The sequence below is a fragment of the Felis catus genome, chromosome A1, assembly GCF_018350175.1.
Source record: "Felis catus isolate Fca126 chromosome A1, F.catus_Fca126_mat1.0, whole genome shotgun sequence".
Taxonomy (NCBI): Eukaryota; Metazoa; Chordata; class Mammalia; order Carnivora; family Felidae; genus Felis; species Felis catus.
In genome coordinates this window covers 165,317,018-165,330,195 of record NC_058368.1, presented here as the reverse complement: position 1 = coordinate 165,330,195, position 13,178 = coordinate 165,317,018, and the positions used below count along the sequence as shown (strand labels likewise).

The 13,178-nt window shown below is 34.4% G+C and overlaps 1 long non-coding RNA gene across 1 annotated transcript; it reads right to left on the bottom strand.

Annotated features, from left to right (window-relative positions):
• Nucleotides 1–4,974: 4,974 nt before the first annotated feature.
• Nucleotides 4,975–12,866, bottom strand: LOC123379274. Its single transcript, XR_006583538.1, has 3 exons — nt 11,776–12,866; nt 10,799–10,927; nt 4,975–10,348 (listed from the first exon to the last, which is right to left on the bottom strand). It is a non-coding gene; the product is annotated as an uncharacterized LOC123379274 (long non-coding RNA).
• Nucleotides 12,867–13,178: the final 312 nt, after the last annotated feature.

Below are 13,178 nucleotides of genomic sequence, written 5' to 3'. Positions count from 1 at the left end.
GAAAAATGGTCTGGATATAGGAGTAAAGAACAAAAAGGAAATGTACTCTATGTTAATCCCCAATGGTAATATGGATATAGGAGAGGAAATGTTATCTAGTTAGAAGGGCAGCAGGGGATGCAGTGTCTTCAAGAGAGAGCTAAGTTCCAGGTAGAGATAGAAAAAGGAAGGGAAATTTAGAGACTTATTTGAAGATATAAGGAAATAGTTTTGAAAGCATGTGAGTTCTAAAGGATCACAGGAAGAGTTTCAGGAGTTGATAAATAGGCCACAAAAGTGAACACCTAGAACTTAGAGAGCTATGTAGAAGACAGAGTCCACAGAATGGTAGGTGATTTAGGGTATCTGAGTCTCCTATTGTAGCCCAAATGGAGTCAGTGGGCATTGAGATTAATCCTAACATTGCAAAGGCAACACCTGATTGGCAGGGCAAAGTGTTAGAACAATAAAAGGGATGGGAATGGTTGCAAGAGACTGTTAATGGTTATATATATTCAGTTATTTTTATAGGAGGATTATACATTGGTGAATCTTTGATTTTAGGTTCAGCCATGTGACTCATGTCCCAGTCCACCACTCCTTGCAGGAAGATTTATATTTTTATCTTGCTTACTTCAGGAGTGGGTATGTGACTTTGGGAAATGAAATGTGGGCTAAAATGAACTGTCACTTGTTAATAATCCTTTAAGTGTCACCCTTGGCTTACCAGATCTTTTACTTCTGCTATTTCTCTGATAGATAGCTAAATCAACCTGCTCCCCAAGTCAAGGTGATGCTGGACTGAATCATAGCCATCCATGATGGACATGTAGCATTAGCAAGATGTTAACCTTTGTTATAAGTCTATAGTTGTGTTATTGCAGTTCAGTTGTCCTGAATGATTCACTGGTCTTATATTTTCCCAAAGGATGCTCTGATGGGAATATGAAGGTCAGAAAGGATTGGTCTTATGGAAATGTGTGAGTGTTCATTTTATATATGCATATATACATATGTATATATGTATTATATATATAATATATATATTTATATATATACTTATATATATAGTCTTTTAACCCATATATATATCCCCATATATATATATATCCATATATCCATATATATCCATATATATATATATCCATACACACACACACACACACACACACACACATGTGATGTGGTCTCTCCCAACCAGTATTTTTCTTCAAAAAAAAAAAATTAGTTTTAACTGGGCCCCTGGGTGGTTCAGTCGGTTAAGCATTTGACTTCATCTCAGGTCATGATCTCACAGTTCATAATTTTGAGCCCTGCATGTGGCTCTGTGCTGACAGTGCAGGAGCCTCCTTGGGATTCTCTCTCTATCACTCTCTCGCCCCCTCCCCCGCTCATAGGTACATGTATGCTCGCTCACTTTCTCTCAAAATAAACTTTAAAAAAATGTAGTTTTAACCTTTAAGAGTAACTTCTAATGCTTGCAAATATCCACAACTCTGTGCTCATAACCCTGTTTCCACACATTTATCGAGCGACCCGTTAGAGTTAATTTCTATACACTTCTAGTATTACAGTGGTAGTTCCAGTTACAACACTCTGTCAAGTCTTTTAATCCACAAGCATGTTACTTTATACAAATTAACTTTGTTTTGAGTGGAGAACAATTTTAAGAGACTAGATTAAGCACTATTAGTTATCAAAAGTATAAGAAAGGATTCTATTCACAAACACTGAAAATCATTTAGAATACTAAATGCTTCTGTTTCAAGCAACAGAAGACTTAAGCAACAAGAGATTCTTTAGGCTCCCCCATTAGTATAAACCTGAAAACAGAGTTGGAGAGCTGGCTCCAAGTATGTTTAAAGTGGGTTCTTTATTCTGCAATTCTTTCTAATACTTATCCTTCTGGGAGATGGGCTTCTTACTTACCTTCCTCCAAAAGCTTCATCAAACTTTTTTCTATGAGAGCTAACTGTGATGTATAATTGCTATATCACTGCCTTTGATGTCTAATTGTGGCCAGAAGTATGCCATGCATTCATCAGTGCTGCACTCTCCTAAATAAAGTAATAAGATGGGAGGGTTACCTTAAAAATAAGTCCAACCCTTTTTTGAATATCTGGATGGAATTAGCCTATCTGAAGGCACAGAGTTTGTGTCATAAAAAAAGGAAAGGAAATAAATGTCCACTACCTATGCTATAATTTATCAGAACATTTAATTATCCTCTGTGGTATTTCTTATTGAAAATAATGCATAGTAATAAAAGTATCCTATACTAATTTTGAGATATGGCAATGGGTATATAATAAAACAATATTTAATAATCATTTAAAAATGAAGAACTACTCAAATCAAAAAAATATAAAGAATAGATGTAACACCATCCAAAAACATCAGACCATACATTTTATTGTGAAAGAACAGTAAATATTTATGTTAATATATTTTTATGGTTATTGTTATAAACATTTCTGTGGTTCTTATTCAAAAGGCCTTTGGATGGACTGAGGATTCACTTAACTTACTGCCCAATTTACAAACATGCTTCTTTATCCACTAACATGAGAATAAAACGATAGTCAATCTTATGGTATATTCAGATAATTAAATAAAAGAGGACAAGAAAAGTTAATTTAAAGAATACTATTTTGGGGCGCCTGGGTGGCGCAGTCGGTCAAGCATCCGACTTCAGCCAGGTCACGATCTCGCGGTCCGTGAGTTCGAGCCCCGCGTCAGGCTCTGGGCTGATTGCTCGGAGCCTGGAGCCTGTTTCCGTTTCTGTGTCTCCCTCTCTCTCTGCCCCTCCCCCATTTATGCTCTGTCTCTCTCTGTCCCAAAAATAAATAAAAAACGTTGAAAAAAAATTTAAAGAATACTATTTTAAAATATCTCAGTGCTTTGGTAGAGTTCAAAATGAGACAAAAGTCACCAATATACTTCCCACTAACTTCATGATTATCATTAACATATATTGAGGTCTATTCTAGGTACTTAACTTTAGTTAATCCTGTTCATTGGTTTGATATCTATGGTTGGAAGAAGTCTCTAAATGTTATTTTTGACTCTTTTGACCCATTATGTACTCTTTCTGAGCTTAATACTGTTTTGGTGTTACCTAAGGAGGAATTAAAACATAATGCAAATATTCAGGAAATATAACTCATGAAAAGAGTAATTTTATACATTTGTAGAATATTTTCACTATACTACTCAAGAGTACCATCTAATATTATTCGGTGGAACATAAGTTAATCTGTATTTTATGCCCTTTGGGTATGAAGAACAGCATGTTGCCCTTGGAAACACTGTCTGCTGGCTTGGCATTAGTTAAATCCACTTGGCCTGAATTAGGGATTTAGTCCAGCCCTGAAGATCTCAAATCATTCAAGTTTCTAAGAGGAAATAAGACTACCATTGTCTACAAACCTCATTTCATACATCATCATTCAAAATACCTTCAGGTTTTACAACCTATTTTAAATCATTTTTATCAACATTCTTAATATTAGATTCAGGGCATATTTCCTTGTTGTTGTTATTTGTTGTTGATTGGCTATTTTGTTTTAATTAGTATAATTTGTATGATAGTGCAATTAACATTTTTATTCTTTGTATTCAGTCAAGTTAGGGAAAGCTATGGTATGAGTTATTGGCAGGTACTTTTCCTCCTATTACACTGAAATTTTCTCATTTTGCATATAGATTGAATGGCCATCTGTCCCAATTTTTCCTCTCCAAATTTAAGTATTTGCAATATCATAATCTGGAAAAGGGAAGATCCTTACTAAGATGTAATAGGGCATGTAGTACATGAAAATAATAGCATATTAATAACATGTAAATTTGCTGCAAAGAGTTTAAATGATTCCTCTAACACCTACCTGATCAATTCCATTTATTAATTGACATTCTTCTCTAACTTACAGTCTGTGCTTTAATAGTTCTCTTGGCTATTTGGTCTTTACCAAAGAACCTAAGTGTGAGCATGAATATATAATTTTTATGTACCAGAACCTTCCTCATCAATCACCAGAATGGTTGCCTCCCAGTAGGCAGAACAATTGAGCAAGATAACAACCCAACTCTGTACTCCAGTTACATTACTTATATATCTATCAAACTGTGAAGTCAAGTGAAGTTATCAGTTTATGCTCATTCAGTGTTGTGTTGTGCAGTATCAGGGGCTCTGGATCACTAGAGGATGTCCATTTAAAGCACTGATGTGGGGCACCTGGGTGGGTCAGTCAATTAAGTGTCCAACTTGGGCTCAGGTCACGATCTCTCAGTTCAGGTTTGACCCATGTGTCCAGGTCTGTGCTGACAGCTTGGAGCCTGCTTCAGATTCTGTGTCTCCCTCTATCTCTCTGCCCTTCCCCACTCACACTCTGACTCTCTCAAAAATAAACATTTAAAAAAATAAAAAATAAATAAATAAAGCACTGAGGAATTAGCCAATAGAAAAAAATGAGTGATGGGCCAATTCCCAAACACCTATGTTTCTGTTCTGCGAATATCCTTGGATTATCATAATTTAAATTGTAATAAAAATGCTACTAGAGTTTGTATTCCATTGTAGCCATTTCTTAGAAAAAACTAAAAAGAAAAAATGAGGGAGATAACAGCTAAATAAAAGTTCTAAGGAAAGAATCTTGATTTTTTTTCTAGAAATATAAATAGGACTGAATTCTGCCTTAGGAAAAAAATCTTAAGTTTTTATTAATTCTCTAAATAGAAAAGAACAGATTTCTTTTATAAAGAGATGAATTTTATGATAGCTACTGGGCAGATATTGTTTTGAATGAAATACAGTAGTTAGGATAGACACATTTTCTTTTTTTCTTAGAATTTTATACTCTAAATCATGAAAACTTGCTTCTCTATTAGAACTCCTGGAATAAAATGAGGCAGATGTTATATACCAAATAAATCTGCTTTATTACATACAAATCCTTTGACAAAATTAAATTCAAAATTTCCACTTTGATTATTCTAAACAGAAATTCAATGCTAAGTGTTAACAAGTCAATCATTTTTGCTGAATTCATTAGTTAACTCATTCAACTATTTAACATTCAAATTTCTACAAGTATTTGAACATATTCTCCTCTTAAAGGACTACATAGTGATCCCTTTCCAATATTTCTATAAATCAGTCTTATCTTAATTTTTCTGTTTATTGAAATGACATACTATTGTTTGGAATGAATAAATTCAATAAAAAGGATAAACCATTTTTGTACAATATGCACTGCCTAACAAATACTGCATAACCGTATGGTTTATTGGAATTGTTTACCATAAAACAAAGTAAAAACATCGTATTATACAGCTAAATTTAGTTCAGCTTGCTTTAGATTGGAAAGAACATAAACTTTTGTAATCACAATATGGCTTTATTTTATAAAAATTTCACAGTACATTTATAATTAAGGTTTATGAGCACACGTGGAGAAATACCATTTATATTGTGTTTACTAATAGTCATAAAGAAACTATTTCATAATTATCTCAAATATCTAAAAAGTATCTAGAAAAAAGTTTCCATGTAAATAAGGATGTATTTATAAATAAGAAAATTTTACAAATTGTTGTTCTGTGTATATGTACTCTAAGCATCCTCTATATAGTAAAAGTTCAATTGTCTAATGGTGATAGGTTTCTCTCTTTTTTCATTTTGTTGTTGTTGTTGTTTTGTGAAAAATCCTTTCAGGCACGCCTATGGTCCTGAACTCCTAAATAGACATATGAATACACCGGTAAATTATACAGTGATATAATTTTTTTTTTGTCAAAGGTAGTATTTTTAAAATTGATAAGTGGTATTAAATTATAATGAGGGAAATACTTTAAAATAATATTCCCTATACTGTCATCTTTTTGGAGCAGTTAATTTGAACTTTTTGAAGCGCTTGATGTCTCTTATCTTTTTGATTATAGCATTTCTGACACATGTAAGGTCATCATCTCAGAGTGGTTGTGTTGCATTTCTCTGATGACTAGTGATGTTGACCATCTTTTCTTGTGTCTGTTGGCCTTGGACTTTTCTTTGTTGGGAAACTTTTGACTAGTAATTCAGTATCCTTACTAGTAATTGGTCTTCAGATTGTCTTTTTCTTTATGATTCAGTGTTGGTCTTTTGTGTTTCTGGGAATTTATCCGTGTTTTTTTATGTTGTCCACTTTGTTGGCATATAATTATTAGTAATATTCTTTTATGACCCTTCATATTTGTGTAGTATCAGTTGTAATGCCTTCACTTTCATTTATAATTTTATATGACACATCATATTTTTTCCTGGTTTGTCTAGCTAACATTGTTGATTTTGTTTATCTTTTCAAAAAAAAAACAGCTCATTTCACTGAGCTTTTTCCTTTTGCTTCTGTTTCATTTATTTTTGCTCTAATCTTTGGCATTTAATTCATTCTGATAACTCTGAGCTCAATTTTCTCTTCTTTTTCCAGTGTTTGAGAAATTAAGTTAGGTTGTTTGAGATATTTCTTATTTCTTAAAATAGCATTTATCTCTATAAATGTCCTTCTTAGGACTGCTTTTGTTGCATTGCATAAGTTTTGGTATGTTGTGTTTCCATTCCCATCTGCCTCAAGATATTGTTTGACCCCCCCCCCCTTTTTTTCCTGATTCATTTGTTGTTCAGGGACAAGTTATTTAATCTCCACATATTTGTGAATTTTCAAGTTTTTTTCTTGTAATTAATTTCTACATTTACACCTTTGTGACTGAGATATGGACAATTTTGGTGGCTCTCTCTGGGCTGAGCCCTAGTGAGATAGCTGGTTAACAATCACTTCTTTGTTTGCCACAGTCCTGGGGGACTCATGAATAGAAACCCCTTCAGCTCAGAATCAGACATTTGTGGACCCGTCCCTTGGCAGCAGTTGCAAAAGCTGGGGTGCAGACGTTTATGCAAGCTCCTTCCAGGGAGTTTTTGGTGACTTGGAGCAGGCTGGAGGGAGCCCGTAGGAGCAGTGTCCACCAGCTCCCCTAGTCTCTGGGTAGAAGCACATCAAGTCTTGTAATTAATTTTGATGTGGGTATTTTCTAATTTGTTTTGTGTGTGGGAGCCACTCAGCTATTTTTGGGGTCTCTTTCAGAGAGAATCTCTCCATGTATGTATATTTGATGCAGCCATGGGAAGAGGGAATCTTAGGAGCCTCCTATGTTGCCACCTTGGTCAACTCCTTTTCTATTATATTCTTAGGTATGGTTCTCACCAAGTGCTTGGTCTCTCTTTCTCTTTTCTTAATGTTTTATTTTATTTTTTTAGAGAGGGAGAGAGGGATGGAGACACAGAATCCAAAGCAGGCTCCAGGCTCTGAGCTGTCAGTACAGAACCTGATGTGGCACAGAGCAGCACAGAGACTGAACCCATGAACGAATGTGAGATCAAGATCTGAGCCAAAAGTCAGATGCTCAACCTACTAAGCCACCCAGCTGTCCCAAGTGCTTGATCTCTTAAATATTCTAACTACTCATAGTCCAACAACATGCTCAAGAGATGATACAACTAGTCCATCAAGACCAAAAAGAAAGCAAAGGACAATCCAACTCTGGAAACTACAAACTTCAAATTCACAACTCTTATCCATCTTGAATTATATTTAAACAGACTTTGCCCATATTAAACATAAAGATGATGACCAAGGTGAACACAAATGGCTTATTTACTTACTCACTGATGTGGCTTGGCCAGAATGTAGTCAGGCTTCCCCTCTCCCCATAGGCCTATGAACTTTAGCTTACTCTCCATTTGAAGGTAGTACTAAAGGGGTAGAACATAGTCTTTTTAAAGCTCATTCGATTGATCAGCTGGTAACAGAAGGAAACATTATCTGTTACACCACCTTTGCCCCTCTCAGTTCTTGCTGACCCTGCTTAACCCTGCTTACTACTCTGGATAAAAGTCTTTGCATTTGCTTTGTATGAGAAATACTTGCAGATATCAAGTTCTGGATGTTCTCCCTATTATAATAGTCTTTTCAGATAATCTTTCCTTGGCTGAGTTCAGATTTGTTTTTATTTAAAAACATATTTAGAATATTATATAAAATAAAACAAAACCTCTATTATGATTGTACTGTTTTATATCCACTGATTTTAGGCCCTACATATAGAAATTGTTATTTCATTTAAAATTCCTTGGGAATGGGGGCACTTGGGTGGCTCAGTAGGTTGAGTGTCCAATTTTGGCTCAGGTCATGATCTTACAGTTTGTGTGTTCAAGCCTGATGTCAGGTTCTGTGCTGACAGCTCCGAGCCTGGAGCCTGTTTCAGATTCGGTGTCTCCCTCTCTGTCAAAAATAAACATTAAAAAAAAATTAAAGAAAACTAAAATAAAATTCCTTGGGAATGATAACCACCTTTTTAAGAATGGTGGCTACATTGTGAAGGAAGGGGTAGGTAATTAATTGTGTTTATATGAATTATGTAAAGAGTCAAAACAGTTTGGTAACATTTCAATTTTTAAGCTATATTTGGGGTACATAAGTGTTAATATTCTTTATATTTTATCTCTAAAATGCTTCAATTTCTTGTTAAGGCTTTGATAATGTTAAAAAGAAACAACAGGCCCAAAATGTAATCACTTGTGCTTAACCCCACATCAGTAAACCAAGACTTAATACCTAATATAATTGCAGTTTCAAGCCTTTCCCAGGAGTGTAACCTTTACCTAATCAACCTGGAATTACTTGGCTAGCACTCATGAGGTAATCACTGATAAGACCCCTTCTGTCCCCTATCAGTAGGTTACCTAGCCTGAAACAATCCACCCTTTGCTTATAAATTTTCTCTTCCCACCCTTTCTGTGCCTTTAAAAAACGTTCTCTTTTCTGTAGCTTTTTGGAGCTCCTTTCTATTTGTTAGAAAGAATGCTGCATGATTCATGAATCATTAAATAAAGCCTATATCATCTTTAAATTTACTCGATTGAATTTGTTTTTTTAACAATTAAGGGAACAAATTAACAGTAATAGAAACAGATAAGACAGGACTGTTTTGGCATTTAATAGCTTTACATACTTCTTTCATTAGCAAGGGTTAAAAATAAATTGAAAACTAAGATTCAAACTGTTTTCAATCAAAAACTTGGATACTATAAGTTTTCTCTTGGCATAGTGTTCATAAGTGCAAGATTTGGTGTCAAACAGTTCCAGAATTAAATTTGTTGTTGACACCTTCTATTTCTGTCACCTTGAGAACTGACACAACCTTCTGAGCCTCTGATCCCTCATCTATGAGATGATGTGGCATAAGTGCTACCTCTTTGGGCTATTCTGAGGTGTTGAACAACAAAATTCAACTGAGTAAATTTGAAGATCTAAGTGGCTTTCTTAAACAATTCATGAATCAGGCAGCATCCAACCTAACAAACAGAAAGGAACTCCATTGAGCTGAAGAAAAGGAAAGACTTTTAAAGGTAGAGAAGGAGTGGAGATAAAAAGAAAATTCTTAGCAAACAATACATTGTTTTAGGCAAGGATGGTCTCCTAAGGGAAACAGAAGGAGTCAACCAGTAAGTTCCCTAGTGATGACCAGGAAATTCCAGGTTAACTAGTTAAAGGTTACATTCCTTGGGGGGTTGAAACTGCCTTGAGGCTAGGTATTAAGTCTTGGTTTTCTGACCTGGGGCTTCTAACATAAGCAACTTCATTTGGAGACTGTGGTTTTCTTTTTAACAATTCTCCTCTTTTGATATGACTGAGCTTAACTGAAAGAAGTGATCAAAAATAAGGCATTAGCGCCACTCTGAGCTACTGCTTTGTATTTCCTGAAGTTTTTGTTGTTTGTGTGCATGTGTGTGGTATTCACTGGTCATAACTTCAGGTTCACAATTTTTAAGCCAGCCATTTTCTTTGATCCTTAGGCAGATGGTTTCCTTGGTGGTTACCAGCTACAAACATGCATATAAAACTTTTGAGAGAATTCAGCACACTATGGGAACTCCTGTTTACAGTAATCATAATAATCTCCAATGTTTGGAATGCATTTCAGAGCTATGGTTCCCAAGACCACCAGTCAAATCAGATAAGTCAAAGAAAGACCCCACTGAAGGAGTCCCTTTTTTAAGCTGAGTGGCTTGCTTGGGTCTCTATGTAATTGAGTTTCAACTTTCCTAGAAATCCTAAGCCAGGTGCGGCAGGTGGTATTGGCCACAGCACAGACTCCTCCTTGCTCAGCTACAGTATAATCAGAGGTTCTTCTATTATCAAGAACAAGTTTGGCCAGAGGGTTTGAGGATCTTTGTTGGGCAGATATTGTCTTAGCAATAAGTTTTGTAGTATCTTCAGGATTTAAGGATAGGTTCTGGATGATATTTACATTTACTCCTGAACACAGAAGTATTGCCCTGTGAAAGAAAGCAAATCCTGAGTCATATATGCCTCCTGATAAGTCATGGAGATTCTTTTGTTTGTTTTTTTCCCCCTAACTCAATGATGTAAATCCAGAGGAGATGGCCAATAAGATGTCTTCGCTCATTTGTGAGAGGTACTGCCCAGCTGTCTGCAGGCTACCTAAGCAAGCATAGGCCCAAGGAAGATAATACATGTCACAAAGACAAACCCTGTTGGGGCACAAACCACTTTCAACCAAGGTGGCATTACTAAGGTGGCAGTTTTGTTTGTTTTGTTTTGTTTTGTTTTTTATGACAAATCCAGTACTCTAACAGGCAAAGTTTACCCCATTAGCAATGGCCTGGGAAAATTGATGAAGGCCAGTGCCAGAACAAATGAAAGAAAGGGTTTCATGTCTAAAGTATAAAGTTGTAATCTAATGTCTTGGAAGAATGCATTTTTACCTCTGTGTCAGCTACTTCTCCTCCTCCTCAATGTGACTGCAAGGTCTCCAGAGTCTTTATGTCAGGCGGAGCGTTTTTCAATTGTGAGATGCATGTCCAAGGGTTAAGTCCCTGAGGTTTGGCTGCCACCTGTTAGTGAGGAACATTTGGTTTAGTCCCTTCCAAGGAGAATCAAGGGCAGTCTTTATTTACTGATTCCAAATCAGAAGGGTGAGAAACAACTGGAAATGTTAGTTTGGAGAGTCATAGATTTTTACAGAAACTAGAAGAACTTAGGATATAGTCCAATTTATATGTATACCAGAACCTCAAAGACATTTAATAGGATTAGAAACTAATATAAAGGTGTAAAAGTATTTTTTTCTCTTTACATTTACCCTCATTTTAAGATTTTTTTACATTAAGCTTTGCCTGATTATTTATGTAAATGCCCCAAGAACAGTGACTGACCACATAAGCTCTTGTTATGCAAGGTACCAGGTCAATTTTTTTTTTTTTTTTTTTTATTGAAGGGTCTTTATTGGCTCTGTAAAGTCAACCTTAGTTCTTTAAAACTGCCATAGCTGAGGCTGCCAATCTCTCTCCTATGGGATATTCCAGTCAAAGCTTTGGTAATATAACCATTATTTCCAAATGTGTTCTACTATGGGGAGAACAGATTCTCATTGAACTTATGTAAATACCTATTTTGCCAAGATAAAGAATACTCAAGAGTTTTTGAGTTTTGGAGTGATGAGATAGGAAGAAGAAGTAAATGTTTCATTTTTGTTGACAAAGGTATATCTTAGTAAATTGTTGATAGCTTAAGAAAAAAAAGAAAAAAGGTTTCCTGAGGTCTAAAAATGTAAAACATTGGATAAGCAGTAATGTTTAAAATAAGTCACAAAAATTATCATCTTTCTCATTTCAATTTTGACCTATCTCGTTAATTCTTGTTCTGCTTGAATCATTTTTCTACTAGTTCTGGAAATTCTTACCCATGATATGATATGAAAGTTATCAAAAATCTGTATTCTAAAGTCCTTGTCAGATTCCTTCCCTTAAATTTCTCTGAAGATGAAACACATTTGTAGAAAGCTTTGGTAGAAGCATCTGAGCAAAACAACAACTTTCTGTAAATGACAAAAGATTTAAAAATGAAATCATTAAAGGTCTGATTAGAACTCATAATTCAGTAGACAAAATAAATTGGTTATTTTTGTGACATAAAACATCGTAAGAAAGTAAATAGAATTATGACTGATAACATTATATCAGGATGCATCAGAATTTTAGAATTTTTTTTACAATTTCTGTAACACATTTACCCATACAAGCTAAGAAGGTTTAGCATGACCTATCTGATGATTCTTCCCATGTAATTTAGCACATCAAATAAGCCTCATTAGTCTAACGTTTAACTTTCTATGAGAAAACAAATCTTTGAAATATTCCAGGTACACTCTGTAATATTTCAAAGTTAATTTGTGGTCAAAAGTCTTCACTTTATAATTTGGTTTTGGATACTTGACTAAATAGGATCATAGGTCACTGTGAAACCATACTTAGTTATCTATACAACCACCGTGACAGACTTCACAGGTAAACGCAGGTTCCAAAGTTCTTGGCAAAAAGACCTGGTAAAGACAAAACACAGAATCTTTGATTTTCTAGGCAGATTACATTAAAAGTAAAGAAAAATCTTTGTTTACTATTTCTTGGTAAGAGCAGACCAATAATCTAAGAAAATTGTCCTTTTAACCAAGAAAAACAAAATTTAAATTTTGCATCAGTGTACTTATTAAAAGTCTTATTTTAATTTTAGCCAGCTTGATTACATATTAAAATTACATTTTAGAGATTCCTTTTTCACAAATCTATAACTTTTTTTTTTTTACATTTGGATTTTACCGTATATTTTCCTGTCTTTCAATAACTAGCTTTGCTCTAGGATAAAATTACTTTCTTTTCCCTCAACAAAAATGCATTTCCATTCCTATCTTCTATTGTTTTGTTTTTTTGCATTCAGGCATGTTTCTCTTATTACTTCTAATAGTTTTATTCACATATATTAATTAGAATTCTTAAACCTTAGGAACCTTTAATTTCTAATATTAAGTAAACTAGGTAAAATTAAGAAAACTAAGTAGTAATCAATTATGAACCATTACACTAGCATTATTTAGGTTGACAAATTTATGAATACATTTCATAATTTCCAGAAACATGCTTCTTCATGGTACAAAGTACAAAAAAATTTTACTAACAAACCCAAATTTATCTCATTTATCTTTAATTTCTCTGTAATAAGGAAGCCAAGACTAGATAAACCTATATTCAGTAATTTAAGTTTCATTATTTTATCATTCATTGAATTTTCATCATTTAACTTGTTTTAAGT